Source organism: Vitis vinifera, chromosome 1 (assembly GCF_030704535.1).
Source record: "Vitis vinifera cultivar Pinot Noir 40024 chromosome 1, ASM3070453v1".
NCBI classification, from domain to species: domain Eukaryota; kingdom Viridiplantae; phylum Streptophyta; class Magnoliopsida; order Vitales; family Vitaceae; genus Vitis; species Vitis vinifera.
The window spans coordinates 13,576,348-13,593,433 of record NC_081805.1 but is presented as its reverse complement, the minus strand read 5'-3'; positions in this window follow the sequence as shown (position 1 = coordinate 13,593,433).

The following is a 17,086-nucleotide window of genomic DNA, read 5'->3' as shown; positions in this document are numbered from 1 at the left end:
TTTTTTTTATTGCGACCCTGTTTTTCAAGCTTATTCTCATCATGAGTTAGGACAAAATCTCTGGTCTTTTTCTTTTAGTTCTTTGGTATAGTTCACTTTATTCCACTCATTATTCATATTTTTACTCACATTCCCTCCACTCTAATTTCTACCGAAAATGGGCATATTTGTAGACCCTCAATTTTGTTTCTTGTCACTTGCATGTATCTTCGGGGTGTCGTTCGCACCCAATTTCTTTATGTCACGGCCATAGAGCCCTTGTTGAGTTTAATCAGTTTTCGGACCTCACATGAGTTCACCTTTGGCTCAATTTAGTGCTAGTGTTTGGTCCATTATGAAATGTCGTCATGGCCAATTCCTTGGTTCATAACATGCTACAGGCAAGAGGTTAGGGTCTCCACAAAAACTTTAGTTCAATTGGATCTCACTGAAGCCCGTCCAAATCAGGAGCACTCTAGTTTGTTTTAGTCATTTCTCCATCATCCGAGCTTGGAATTGCGCACCGTTTTTTTTTTTTTTTTTTTTTGGATTCCTTATTCTTCGAGGGATATTCTGTCAAAATTTGAGAATTTTTCTCAACCAACTCAACCGGTTTGTTTTTGGCATTCTTGGCACCTTAGGCCCATTTAGATGCACCTGGCCCATTAGGCACTTTTCTAAACCTTCTAGGTTACTTAGCACATTTTTTATCACTTAGACACCTCCCTAGTTTAATTTCCACCTAATTTACCTTGACACTTTTTTCACCTAGGTCACTTAGATGCTCTTTCTGCGCTTAATTCCCTAAGATTAATTTCTTGATTGCTTGATTTTTGGGATTAGGTGAGTATTTGGCTTGATTTCTGATTTTGATTACTTGAGATGAATTTCCGATATTTAATTGGGTCAATTTGATATTTTGCTTTTTTATTGTTATTTTTTTATTTGTGTTTTAGTTTAATATTTAGATTATTATTTACGTGCATTTGATATTTATTTATTTTTCTTGCTTTATTTATTTATTCATCTACTTATTTATTTTCAGAAAATGGCATGTAATTAGGGATCTTATCTTATTATTATTATTATTATTATTATTATTATTATTATTATTATTATTATTATTATTATTATTGTTATTATTATTATTATTATTATTATTATTATTATTATTATTATTAGTATTATTATTATTAGTATTACTATTATTGTTAGTGTTATTATTATTATTAATATTCATTTATTATTTTATGTTCTTTTTATTATTATGTTATACTTCTTATTTTACTTTCATTTTCTTTTTAATGTTTATTTGTTTTTATTTTCTTTATTAAAAAAGTAAAATAAAATATAAATAAATAAATGGAGAGGCATGGGAACCAGCCAGCTGCATGGAAAAGTGGTGAAGATTTTGAAAAGAAAAAAGAGAAAAAAAAAATGAGACATGGAAAGAGGAGGAGCTTTGAAAGAAAAAAGAAAAAATGGGGTTTTCCGAGGAGAGTATGGAAAATGGAGTTGAGAGGCAATCTTAAAGGAGAAGAAAAGAAAATGAAGAGGCAGGGGGAAGTCTGATAAGAGTCTATGGAGGTTTTGAAAAGACGGGGAGAGATTGGAGAAAAAAAAAAACAAAGAACAAAGAAAGGAGAAAAAAAAAACGGATTGAGAGAGAAGCTTCAATTGAAAATGAATAGTCCACCGCCATTGAAGGCCAACACGCACCATCTTTAGCATCTCACCATCTACGTTTTAAACCAACTGAACTGCATTAGCATCACCATTTTCTACACCTCTAGGAAAGATTACAGCTGCAAGTAGTGGTTAGTGATCTCTGTTTTAAATTAAAAATGAAGATATCATAAAGGTTAATTTAGTCATCGTTGTTGCTTTTCTAATTGATTTAAAAATGAAGATGCTATAACAAGTGATTTAGTTGATTTCTGATATTATTATTATTATTATTATTATTATTATTATTATTATTATTATTATTATTATTATTTATCTTTTGTTTAAAGTACAGACGCCATAATTTTTTTTTTTAAGATTAGTTAATTTTGTTTCCTTCTCTGAATTAAAAATGAAGATTACCATAAAAGATTTGAGTTGTTATTCAATTTTTGTTTAAATAAAAATAGAAATGCTATTGGAGATTCATAAGATCAGTGGACAGTTTTTTTTTTAATTATAAATGGGCAGTTTGGTCATAGCATAAAAATTTTAACGGTGATGTAAGTGGCTAAAACTCAAGGCTACACACATAATTTTAATGGCTAAAATTTAATGAAAATCGATGGTGTTTTGGTGGCTGCATATGAAGAATCTGATGTTTGAAACTTAGATATATTCATGGTGATTTGTGTAGGTTGCAAGATGAGGTAATTTCATGGGGAAAAGTGCAACCATGAATCTCGATGAGAGGATCTGAGAATTGCAACTATGAATTTTGTAGGCTGCGTAAGGTGTGTTGGTGGCTAAATTTTCAAATGGAGTTAAAGGTGAATAAGGTGGTTGCATGATGGTGGATATATAGCTGAATTTTTTATGATAAACAATGAAGAAGGTGGCTGAATTTTAGTGTGTGTTTCAATGGAGAGTGTGGTTCCATTTTAATGCATGATTCAATGAAGAATGTGGCTGAATTTTCAATGGTAAAAATGTGAATTTCGTGGGCTGCGTAAGGCGTATTGGTGGCTGAATTTTCAAATGGAATTAAGGTGAACGAGGCGGGTGCATGATGGTGGATATATAGCTGATTTTTTTTAATGATGAACAATGAAAAATGTGGTTGAATTTTAGTGCATGTTTCAATGGAGAATATGGTTGAATTTTAATGCGTGTTTCAATGAAGAATGCGGCTGAATTTTCAATGGTAAAAAATGAATTTCGTGGGCTACGTAAGGTGTGTTGGTAGCTAAATTTCTTTTTATGGAGAATTATGGAATTTTTGGGTATTAGTGGATGAAATTCAAGTGGAAAATATGTTCATTCCCAGCTAAAAGTCAATGGAATTGGAATAGCTAAATTTCAGCCACGTGATGAAGTTTCATGGCTACATTTTGGTGGCCATTTGGCGGAGATTAGAGGTTACATATATAGGGTTTGGTCATGGCTGAAAATTCTCTTGATTTAAGTAGAAATACGACTAAATTTTGGTAGATTTGGTGGTTGCATATGTTGTGTGCTTATGCTTATTGACTCACCTTTTTTCGCAACGCATGGCTAGGGACCTCAGGAACACATCATTGTTCTGATTGTCGATTTCCTATGCATGCCGAAATACCAACTAGGATTGTATGAGTCTTGTCATCTATGTAGCCTGGGATGATTGACTAATCTTTGACCCATATGCTCCAATGTACCTAATTCACTAGTAGACACCGAACTCCGGGCTTAAAGGGGTGCTACCTCGCATGAGGTACCTTCCTAATTGGTAACCTGATCCCCGAACCCAGAAATCGAGTTTCGCAGACCGTTTTTTCTTAACTGGAGTCAATGAGGGGTTTTTATTCTTACTTAATTTTCCCCATTTCAAAAATAAAAATAAAAAGTAAGTGGCAACTCCAAACAAAATTGTTCCTCACCAAGGATGGATTTTCCAAAACTCAAAAAACACTTTTTCTTCACACGCATCACTATTTTTAATCATGAGTCACGCCGGTCAGTGGATCGAGGGAGGGTCCACAATAAGAGAAACAGATTAGATAATGCACAAAGCAGTCAAGCTCAAAAAAACTCCAATGAATTAAGAAATATAGGTAAGAAGCCAACTCAAGAAATAAACCAAGGATTTTGTTCACTTCGTACTAAGTAGGTAAGATGCATGGTGATACCACATGCCATAGAGAGACTAGTGTATGTTTCAATTATGACCAAAAAGGGCACTTGATTTGAGATTGTCCACTAAAAAAAGATTCTCAAGTTCAAAATTTTGAATGAGGGAAGTCTAAGCCAAATGCTCAAGGAAGAGGATTTACCATGACATACCAGGATGCTCAGGCTTCATCAGATGTTGTCATAGGTATTGTTCAATTCCATTCACAATCAGCTAAAGTTCTTTTTTACCCAAGAGTACTCATTCTTTATTTTTGCATCATTTGTTGATCTTTTGAATCTGGCTATTGGCTCGTTAACGTTTGATATGTTTATTTCCACACCAGTTGGGATGTCATTTTTGGCTACTAGGGTTTTCAAGGATGATTCTATTTTCATTGGGGATAGAGAATTGCCCATAAACCTAATCCTTTTGAATTTAAAAGATTTTGATATTATACTAGGGATGGATTGGTTAGTAGCTTACCATGCCTTAGTTGATTGTTTTAATAAAAAGTAACATTTCAAATTTCGGGTCAACTTGAATTTTGTTTTGAAGGGGGTTATGTTGGCATTGGAGTGCAATTAATTTTAGTTGTGAAAGCTCAATCTTTACTAAAGAAAGGGTGTCAAGGATATTTGGCTTATGTTATGGGCAATGACAATGATGCAAAGTTGAATGACATTCCTATAGTACAAGATTATCCTGTTGTTTGTCTGGACTTCCACTAGAATGAGATGTAAGGTTCACTATTGAGTTAGTGGCATAAACAACTCCTATTTCAAAGGCACCTTATCACATGGCACCCTTAGAACTCAAGGAGCTGAAGTTAAAACTTCAAGAAATGTTTGATAAAGGCTTTATAAAGCATAATGTATCAACTTGAGGAGCCCCGATACTTTTTGTTAAGAAGAAATGTGGTACATTGAGATTATGTATTTATTATAGTGCTTTAAATAAGGTAACAATTAAAAAACAAACCATGGCCCAGAATTGATGATTTGTTTGATCAATTGCAAAGTGCTAGTGTTTTCTTTAAGATAGATCTTCAATTTGATTATCATCAACTTAGATTCAAGTGTGAGGATGTACCTAAGACCACTTTCCATACTAGATACGAGCACTATGAATTTCTGGTGATGCCCTTTGGTTTGACTAATGCACCCACAAATTTTATGAATATAATGAATTGGATATTTAAATCCTACTTAGATTAATTTGTGGTTATTTTTATAAATGACATCTTGGTGTACCCATGAAGTAAGGAAGAGTATGAACTACACTTGAGGATTATCTTACAAATTTTGAGAGAGTGAGAACTCTTTGCTAAGTTCAAGAAGTGTGAATTTTGGTTTGATAAGGTTTCCTTCCTATAGTTTCTAAGGATGAGATATCAGTTAATCTCAGCAAGGTGGAGATTGTGGTTAGTTAGAAAATGCCTACCACTGTAATTCACGTCAAAAGTTTTTTAGGATTATCTAGGTATTACAAACGTTTCATAGAGGAATTCTCTAAGATTGCCCTACTTCTAACCAAATTTACTCAAAAGAAAATTAAGTTTATATAGTCTGATGAATGTGAACGTAGTTTTGAAAAGCTAAAAGATAGATTGTTGACTGCTATAATATTAACCATTCCTTCAAGCTCATAGGGTTATGTTATTTTTAGTGATACATCAAACCAAGGACTTGGTTGTGTAATGATGCAACATGGGAAGGTTATTGTCTATGCCTCTAGACAGTTGAAACCTTATGAGCAAAACTATCCTACTCATGATTGGCAATTGGAAACTTTTGTTTTTGCTCTTTAAATTTGGAGACATTATCTATATGGTGAAATATGTCAAATTTATACAAACCATAAGAGCTTAAAGTATTTATTCTCTCAAAAAAGAATTGAATATATGACCAAAAATGTGGATTGAACTCCTTAAGGACTATGATCGCATTATTATGTATCACCCTGGTAATACGAATGTAGTTGTTGATGCTTTAAGTAAGAATTCTGTGGGAACTTTGGCAGCCATAGCACAAATAAAACCACATTTATTGCATGATTTAGAGAACTTAAGGGCTCGGTTTATAGTTTGAGATTTTAGGGTATTGCTAGCTAGACTTAGTGTACAGTCAATTGAGGTTAAAAAAATAAAGTTATCACAAAGGGGTGATCCATAATTTGTACAAATCATGGATGGTGTAAAAAGAAACACTAAGCCTAAGTTTGTACTTTCAAATAATAAGGTCTTGTAGTTCAGGAACAGACATTGTGTTCCCCAAGTTGAGGATTTGAGAAGAGAAATTTTAGAAGAAGCTTATAACTCTAGATTTTCAGTTCATCTGAATGGAACTAAGATGTATAGAGACATAAGACAACTCAATCAATGGCTTGGTCGTCTAAAACGAGATATTGCTCGTTATGTAACATATAGTGTTTAACTTATCAACAAGTCAAAGTTGAGCATCAACACCTAGTAGGATAGTTGCAACCACTTCCCATTCCTAAGCGGAAGTGGGAGCATATCATGATCGATTTTGTTTTTAGGCTACCTAAGTCCTTGGGAGGTAATAATGCAGTATGGGTGATTCTTGATAGATTGACTAAATCAACTCGTTTCTTACCTATTTGGACTATGTTTCTCCTAAAAAAAATTGGTTTCTTTATATGTTAAGGAGATTGCAAGATTACATGGAGTTTCAATATCCATTGTTTCAAATAGAGGTAGTTGTTTAACCTTTAGATTTTGGAAAAGCTTATAAAAAGCTTTAGGGAGTCATTTGAGTTTTAATATTGCCTTTCATTCACAATTAGATGGTCAATTAGAAAGGGCGATTAAGATATTGGAGGATATGCTACAAGCATGTATCCTACACTTGGGAGGTAGTTAGGAAGATCACATGCCTTTAGTGGAGTTTGCTTGTAATAATAGTTATCAAACTAGTATTGGTATGACACCGTATGAGACTTTATATGGTAGAAAGTAGAGGTCCCCAATTTGTTGGGATGACATTGGTGAGAGAAATCTCCTAGGTCCAAAGTTAGTTTAGGCAACTACAGAAAAAGTTGCATTGGTTAGAGAAAGACTAAAGACTACTGGGAGCCAACAAAAAAGTTATGCAAACAAATGGAGATGGAATTTGGAGTTTCAAGTTAGGGATCATGTGTTCTTCAAGGTTTCACCTGTGAAAATAGTAATGAGGCTTGGAAAGAAAGGAAAGTTGAGTCATAGATATGTGGGACCTTTTGAGATTTTGGAGAAGATTGACACTTTGCTTATCAAATTGTCTTACCCCTAAGTTTGGAGAGGATTCATAATATCTTCCATGTTTCAACTTTAAGGAAATTTGTGCATGATCCTTCTCATATAGTAGAACTTGAGCCCCTCACTTGGTAGAAAACTTAACTTATGAAGAGTTTCTCATTCAAATTGTTAATAAGATGGACAAAGTTCTTTGATGTGCAATAGTAAGTTGGTGAAAGTTCAATGGAGTAATCACTCAAAAATGAAGGCTACTTGGGAACTAGAGGAAAACCTAAAGCATAAATTTCTAAGCATCTTTCATACTTCAGGTATGCAAGTTTAGAAGACTAAATTTTATGTTAAGGAAGAGAAAATGTAATACCCTAAGCCCAAAAGAGAATGAGGATTTTGTTTTTTTTCTGTTCTTCCACGAAAACTTCAGGGTAAGTGATACAACTTAAAGATTCTTTTAAAAAAAATTATTTTTATTTTATTTTAGTTCTTTTTCTTATAAACTTTAGTTTTGAAATAATTAATGAAAACAAGAAATTAAGAAAATAAATCGAAAGTAATTAATAATAATAATAATAATAATAGAAGAAAATTTGTATACAGGAAGCCTAGAGTTTGGTGCACAATAGGATTTTTTATTTAAAACAAATAGAATTTGGTGCATAGTAGGATTCCTTATTTAAAGAAAATAGAATTTGTTGGGAGATACATGAAAGATTTTTATCGTTAAGATAAAACTTTTGTGTGGTATTGTGTATTGGTTTGTGTGTACAATGGAAGTGAGAAACTTTTGATGGAGTTTTGCATAGGAAATAGAGTTCTAAAAAAAGAAATTAATCTAATATAAAAATATTAAAGGCTTAGAATTTTATTATGCTAGGATTCCACAATAAATTAAATCAAATCAAATTAAATTAATGTAATTTAAATCAGATTAATTATAAGTGAGGGAATTTGAAAAGTTTAGGACAATATATTCAAGAATTAAGAAATGGAAATATGATATTTTTCCCAGATGAATGAATAATTTATATATGTGTAAAAAAATATACTTAGAATGTAATTATTATTAAAACATTAGTTTAAAGAACTCTTCTAATTTCTTAGGTGATTCGTAAGAAATTTTAGCACTTTGATCTTTGGAGTTTGAGTTCAGGTAAGGGGAATAATTGAAAAATATTTCTTTTATGAATGATCATGTATAATTTTATTTTGAAATATTAAAAATAAATAAATAAAGTTTGGTCAAATAAGTGAGATATTGAAATTAGGAAATAATTTTTCATATTGTATATGTTTGCTTATATGTGTGATATGAATTTTTTTGTTTTAAAAAAAAATTAAGACTAGTAATATGATCCTTGTTAAAAAAGGAAAATGTTTTGACTTTCATTACCTATTGTATACCATTAGATTGATTCTGGTTTCACCCACCATCATGTAAGGAACACATGAAGCTAGTCACTTCTGTAAAAGTCCCATTACAATGGGCATCTTTGTAAGTCTCATTACAATTGGCATCTTTGTAAGTCCCAATTTGATGGACATTTTTTTTTTTTTTTTTTTTTGTAAAATGCCAAAGTTTTTCATTTTTGAAAACATGTGTACTTGATCTTTATACCCTTATTGGGCTCTAAGCTCACTCCTTTTATTAAAATATTTTCAAGTACACCTAATTCTAGCAAGGAGTGATTCAAGTATGAGGGGTTTTCAAAAGTCAATTTAGTTTTTAGTCTTGAGATTAATGTCATAGTGACATTTTGTTATTAGTAATTTAATTTACCACTACTACTTTAGAATATTTGTCATATTTGGATAATGGATTTCGTGCGAAATGATAATTTCTTATTATTTCTTATTAAGATATATAGTATGTTAAGGAGATTTGCTTGTAAAATGACTTTGGTACTTAACTTGTGAGTCAAGGTCATTACAAGTTTATTTCACCATGAGGAAGGATACAGAGAGGGATTTTTGCCAAGGGGAGGACCCTGTCTCTTGGTTGGGGAGGAGCTATTTATATGCTCCTTATGCACGAAGCTTTCAAGGAGTTTTCTCTATTTTTCTTCTATTCTCTTAGCCCATTTTTGAACAAAATGCCAAGGATGGTTGACTTATTTTCTTTAGTATTAATCTAACATTTTGCAATTATTTCAACTTTTGGCCATAAGCAACTAAAAGTGGTTGAAGATTTGCTTTTAGTATTAGGTAGGAAAGCATATTGGTTTTTATTGAAGGCCATCTCTCGTGGAGGACCTTAATTACAGGTGGAGTGATTTATAGTATCTTCATGGTTTTATGTTATATAACTGCTAATGAAAATTTTTAAAGGCTATCAGTTTTAGAGCAAATTCATATTGTTCATCTGGAATTAAGTATTTTAGTCAAATTGGGTGAATAGCACTACTTCTTTACTCGAGATGATGACCTTGAGATTGGGTGGCTGAAGGTTAGTACCTTGAGATGATCCATTTTTAGTTCACTTCAATATGGATCCAATAAGTATGGTGGGCAAGTTGATTTGAGGTAGATAAGAAAAATATTATACGATGTCATTCACTTGTCCAATTTAAGATATGTTGACAATTTACCCAAAAATACCAGTATGAAAATTTTAATTTCCTTGTATAATACATTTTCACATGGAATATGGAATATGCATTTTGTAACTCCTTGGTATAATGGGAAGACGTATTTTTCACATAGTGACTTCCCTAATAATGACCATTATTTTGGATTGACTTTTCGTTCTCACACCATAATGACCATTCCTTTCTTCTAATTAGACTTAATAATAATAATATTCAAAACTATAAATTAACTATTTTAAAATAATTATGTGATTTTATTTTAAATATTTTTCTACTTTTTTATTAGTTTAAAATTAAAAATTTTGAATCAAAGCTGATGTTTTATTTTCAATCAAAATTTTGGTTTTTCCTTCTTTTCCTATTCTTTCTTGTCAACCAAATGGTTCATTGAACTCATAGAAAAAACTCAGTTCCTAAAAGTTTAAAAACTATAAAATCTAAATTGGTATTGAATTGCAATTTTGCAAGAGCTACTTAATCACTATGGATACGAATGGCAATAAATTGACCATATGGATCTAGTAAGTATGGTAAGCAAGTTGATTTGAGGTCAACAAGAAAATTATTATAAGATGTCATGAAAATGACAATTTCCATTCACTTAGCCAATTTAAGATATGTTGACAATTTACCCAAAAATACCTCTATAAAAAAATTAATTTCCTTTTATAATACATTTTTAGATGGAATAAAGAAGATACATTTTGTAACTCTCTATTATAATGAGAAGATGACTTTTTTAGATAATAACTCCCCCAATAATAACCATTTTTAGATAGTAACTCCCTGATATAATCAGAAGATGCCTTTTTTTAGACATTAACTACCCTAATAAAGACCTTCATGCTAAATTGACTTTTCATTCTCCCATCACAATGATTATTATCTTTTTTCTTAATTAGACTTCATAATAATAATAATAATATTCAAAACTATAAATGAGCTATTTTAAAATGATTATATGGTTTCATTTTAAATATTTTTCTACTTTTTTTATATGTTTAAAATAAAACTCAAAACTAAAGTAATTATTTTATATTGAAGATGTCTTTTTAGAGCACAACTTGTCGTATAATGATTTCATATAAAGGGAAGATGTCTTTTTTAGATAGACTTTTCATTCTCCCACCACAATTACCATTACTTTTTTCTAATTATTATTATTATTGTTGTTGTTATTATTGTTGCTATTAGTATTATTATTTAAAGCTATAAATGAACTATTTTTAAATAATTATATGGTTACATTTTAAATATTTTTCTTCTTTTTTTAGTTTAAAATAAAACTCAAAGTTAAACTAATTATTTTAAAGAAATAATGATAATATTATAAAAATTTATTTTAGTTAAATATTAGAATTGAGAATAAAATTATAATTTTAAAAGCATAATTTTAATATTATATATTCATTAGATAAAAAATAATTTATTATATAAACTAAGGTTTCCATTAGATAGTTTTATATTTTTGACAAAGTTAAAATTATGATTTTTAAATAAATATTCTAAAATTTTCATTAAATATGAAAAAATTTATTGTATAAATGCAAATAAAACTTTCAAACAACCTTTTCCTATTTCCATATTAAGATTCGATGACAAAATTAATCACAAACATACAAACTCTTATTGAGTTTTAAAATAAAACTTTTAAATTTTCAGAAAATTGATAAAAACAAAAAAAAAATACCTAAATTATGAATATGTTTTTATGGAAATAATTTTATATTTCTGATTTATATAATTTTCTTACAAGTTTTCAATATATATATATATATATAATGATTAGTTGAAAATGACTTTATCTTATGTAATTTGAATACCTAAATTTTTTAAATGTTTTTTTTTTTTTTGAAAAATGGAAGATTAATTTGGAAGCATTTAGGAATAATTAAATAAAATATGGTGAGAAAGTATGAATGAAAAAGGGCAATGATTAGGAAAAAACATGAGGCAAACAGGCACTTGACATAAGTAATTAAGAATATTTTAGATGATATATGTGTGGTTCCCGCATTTTTCATGTGTGTTCCCACTCGACGACAATACTTGCTTTTTATTTGGTGAAAATTTGATTTTTTGAAAAATACTTGGAGTCGCCACTTATTTTTATTTTATTTTTTTAAAGGGAAAACAAAATAAGAAAGAAAAACTTCATGTGACTCCTTATTTGGAAAAGACATATTTGCAAAAACCGAATCTGGATCCAGGGGTCAAGTTAACTATTGGAAAGGTACGATGATAAGCTGTAGCACCTCTCTAAACTCATATACAAACGATCTCTACTAAACGAATTAAGGAAATTGTGATAATTAATTAATTAATCATGGACAACAAGATTTAAGGAATGAAACAATATACACAAAGATTATGACAAAATAAAATTACAAGAATGTACAAAACAAATGACAATAGAATTATACAAATTTTTTATTGAGCTAATTAGAAAAAAAAAGTATTTGAAAGAATTAGTTTTCAAGAAATTTCAAATGATTTTATTAAAAACAATTTTGAATTAGTGATTTCAATTTATTTATTTACAAAAAAAAAGTTTCAATTTATTTTCAATTAAAGATTTGATTCAATTTCATTTGTATTTAATTTTCAAAAAAAAGTTATTTACACTTATTGTATCAAAAGAATTTATTACAAAATTTCAATTTAGGTACAAAAATTATTTTTACTTGCTTTTACTATAAAAGAATGAATTTTTACAATTTTATTTACAAAAGTATTTCAATTTGTTTTCATTTAAGAAAAGTGACTTATACAAATTATTAAAAAAAATATAACTTTATTTGCAAAAGAATTTTTAATTAAAAATTAATTTTTGGGACAACTTTATTTACAAAACAATTTTTCAACAATTATTATTAAATAAAGAAATTTTTGGACAATTATTATTAAAAATAATTTTTCAAATTCTATTAAAAACGGTTTTTTGAATTTTTCTAAAAGCATTTTTCTGAATTTTTATTAATAAAAAACTTTCTTTTATTAAGAAAAATATTTTAAAATTATTATTTTATTAAAACATATTTACTGAATTATTCCTCTTATTTAAACAAAATTTCTTATTTGTTCGATATTCAATTTTGCACATAACAAGTAAATATACACAGATAAATTGTAACGATCCCACTCCTAACCATGTAGATATTGTCCACTTTGGACCCAAAGGGGCCCTCACGGCTTCAAACGCGTCTACAGGGTTAAGAGGAGTCCATACTTATATAGTGCCAGAAACTCCCCCCCACCCCTATCTGATGTGGGATGTCACAAACACCGCCTTCCATTCCCCCCATGCAAACACAACGTCCTCATTGTGTCCCACAAAATTGCAAGACCAAATAGACGAATACCCCTATAGGGTCAAACAAACCCCCACACCGAGATTGGAGATCGACTCTAATACCACTTTGTCACACCCCAAAACCCACTCCAATGGCATGACGGTCATTTCACACCTCAAGCCCAAAAGCTCAAAGTGGAAACGTCACAAACATTCATATTGTAAGGGAAATTCATGCAAATTTTTATAAAATAAAATAATTTTCGTTTTATATTGTATTCTGAAATGTGTAAAAATATTATTTTTATCTTTACGCATGGATCAAATATGTGTTTTGTATGGAAAGTATATTTGAGAATTTTCTTTGTTATGAAAAATGAAAAATTGAGGAGATATGATATTATTATTTTTTTGTAAGTTTGAATTAATGAAATAAAGTATTTGACTTTGGATTATATGGCCCTAATCAATGGGTTATAATTGTTGACATTTTCGGCCCTAGTCAACAGGTTATAATAGTTGATATTATATGACCCTAGTCAATAAGTTATAATAGTTGACCTTATGACCTTAGTCAATAGGTTATAATTGTTGACATTTGGTTTTGTTCACCTTAAATAGAACAAATTTGAAACTAGTTACTCAATTGTGAAGTCTCACCTAATTGGGCACCTTTGTCATACGATAACGAAAGTAAAGATATTTTGAATGTATTCAATTTGATTTCATAAGAAATTGTTTTGAAATGGATATAAGAAAGTTTTGTTGAAAAGTTTGAATGTATTAGCATTTTGAATTCAAAAGTTTTTATGAAAATAAGTATATGTTATGTCTCCTATTTGCAAGTATGATTGAAAATGTTTGATCCATGAAATTGTATTAATATTCTTTATTAGGTTTTGAGTTCATCTCACTTTGTTGATAATCTTTCAGGTAACCTCAGTTCGGGTGAAGAGTGACCGTTAGGAGGAAAATTTGGCTTTATTAGGACATTGTTTAGATGTTAAAACTTAATTCTCGTTTGAATTATTTTGAGTTTGGAGTTATTTGAACAATAACACTTTGGTTGATGTATTAGTTTTTTTTTTTTTAAGTTGATACTTGGAGATCTTAGAATTTTGTCATACTACTCTAAATAGGAATTTGGTAATCGGTAAATTTCCAGTTATAATACGATGTTTGTGTAGTTTCCACTCTGAGTCTTTGGGCTTGAGGTGTGAAATGACCGCCATACCCTTGGAGTGGGTTTTGGGGCATGACATAAATATTTACAGAAACCAATAGAAATAAAACCAAATATAAGTGAAAAATCAAATATGTATCCAAATAAGCTTACAACAAGCTCAATGTCTTCCTACAATTTTTTTATTCTCACTTTCTTCCATGAAATTTCGTATTCCACGTGTCATAAATCCATACTTAGCTAGCAGAATTGCAAAATGGGTCCATGCAAAAACAAAGATAACCCAAATGTAAATATCCAGAAATGTACAAAGTCCAAAACAAGTATTCGAGCCCAAATCCAAACTTCAAATTAGTCCGATAAATTTCGCCAATTAAAATGAGCCCAAATTACTATAGGTCTTAGCCCAAAATATCCAAAATTAACAACCAAAATACAAACACAATCAACCAAACTTAAAAATTGATAAATTAAAATAAATTCTACTAGGCCTAAATTTAATATCTCATAATCTAAGTCTAATTTAATATACACCACAATTGTCTCATGTCCAAATTAATAGTTTAAATTGGTAAAGCTCATATCAAATATTCAAGTCATCCAACAAATTTCACCCACATTGTGGGCCCAAAATTCATATCAATTAACAAGCCCACATTAATAATACACATGGCCAAAAGAAAAAATGTCTCAAGCCCAAATAAATAACCAATAAGCAATAGACCCAAGTCCAAATAAGATAAACAATATGCAATTGACATAATCCAAATATCCCAAATTAATCACCAAATGCAATATATCCACAAACCCAAATTCAATCAAGAATTTATTATAATAAGAAAATAAAAACACATAAATAATAAATAAGGAAATGAAAAGTTACCCAATTTCAAAGAAGAGAAGAGAGTAGCAGTTGAGGTAAGGAGGGGGTCATCGGAAGTGACGTCGACAACCGACCAATAATCAAGTGACAAGTGAAATGGTGTAGTGAGTTTGGGTGGAGAGAAAGAAAAATAAGAAAAAAAATGAAAATGGAGAAAAAAAAAAAAAGAGGGAATGGGCATGCTAAAGATAAGTAGATGGGAAGGAAGAAGAAGGGAAAAAAAAAAACGGGAAATGGGAAGAAAAAATAAAGATGAAAAAAAAAACAAGAAAAACAAAAAGGAAAAGAAGAAGAGATGAGAGAGAGGAATGGGGAAGTGTGGCAGTTGCAAGTGGTCGTCGTGAATGGGTGTTGGGGGGTGAAAAATGGGGAAAAAGAAGAAGAAAGGGAAAAAAAACAAATAATAAAATAAAGAAGAAAGGGAAAAAAAACAAATAATAAAATAAATAGAGGAAACAGGGTATGGCGGTAGGATTGGGGGTATGGGAGGAGAGAGAGAGAGTGAGTAGGGTAGTTGGAGAAGGTAGGAAGAGAGAGGAGAGGTGAGAGAGAAAAGAAAAAAAAACATAATAATAATAATAATAATAATAATAATATAAAAAAAAAACTAAGAATTGAATGGTTACTGAGTAAAAAATATCACATGTAATTATGATTAAAATCTAAGGACAAAATTAAACTCAAAATTAATGTAAAAATAAAAATGGGACAAATTTTTTTGTCTACAATATGGTATAAATAACATTAATATATTTCATAATTTTAAAAACAAAATAAATCATTATATTATTTTATATATTATTTTAATTATTAAAATATTTAAAAGAAATAATTTTTTTTACAAACTATTTTTTTAAATAATAAATATATATTTATTATAAAATATGAAATTTTATCGGATTATGGGAAATCCATATTAATATATATATCTTTTTATGACTTTTTAGAGAGAATTTTAAAGAGAATTCATATGTTCTCTTTCTACATTTTATTCTACTTTTATTTAAATATCTTTGTTTATTCTCTCTTTCTTCTTCTTCTTCTTCTTCTTCTTTTATTTTGTAACAATATTATAAATTTCTGCATTTAATATAAATTATATGATCTAATATGTTAAAAAAAAAAAAAAAATTAACATTCTTTCCATCTCTTCTTTTTCTGCAAAAAAAAAAAAAAAAAAAAAAACATTTGTTTTTCTTCATTGCTTTTATACATCTACTCCTTCCCTTTTATATATATTTCCGCAACTAAAAATGAATCTATATAGAAAAAAAAAACTTCCATATTTAATTTAAATTATTCAAAAAGGTTGAAGTATGGGAAATAAAAATATTATTGATATAAAAGAAATATTGATATAAAAAACATTATTTTTATTTGAAAGCAAATATTATATACTTTATAAATATTTTTATTTATTTATTAGATTAGATTATTATAAATGAATATATTTTTTATATTAAAATAATTTGGTTGATTAATTATAAATATATTAGAATACATTATTAAAATATTTTAAAATAAAAAAAATAAACTTAAAAATCAAAATATAATATGTAATATCAAATTATTTATGTTATAAAAAAGGTAATATTATTCATTATAATGATAGAGCTCACAAACATTACAAATATATTATATAAAATTTTATTTAGATTTTTTTCATAAGTGCTTTTATCAACGAAGACATAAAATTACACAATATTTTACAAATTTACTTAAAAAAGGTTATGATCTATTTAATGAATGTTTTCAAAAATAGTTCTAAAAAATAAGTTTTAAAAACTATTCTCTAATATTTTATAAAATAAAAATTGTTTAGAAGCTTAAAATGTTTTTAATCAATTTTTATTATTTTTAAATATGTTTTAAAAATAATTTTTACGTTTGGTGTATTATTTTTAATCATTATATATTTGTATAATTATTTTTTAAAACGATTTAAAAAAAAAAGTAAAACTAATATAAAACAATTAAAAGATGTTATCTAAAAATACTTTATTTTTTATTTTTAAAAATAAAAAATAAAAAATAATTTATGGTTGTTAAATATATTTTTTTATTTTTTTTTATTGTAAAGAATAAAAACCTATTTTT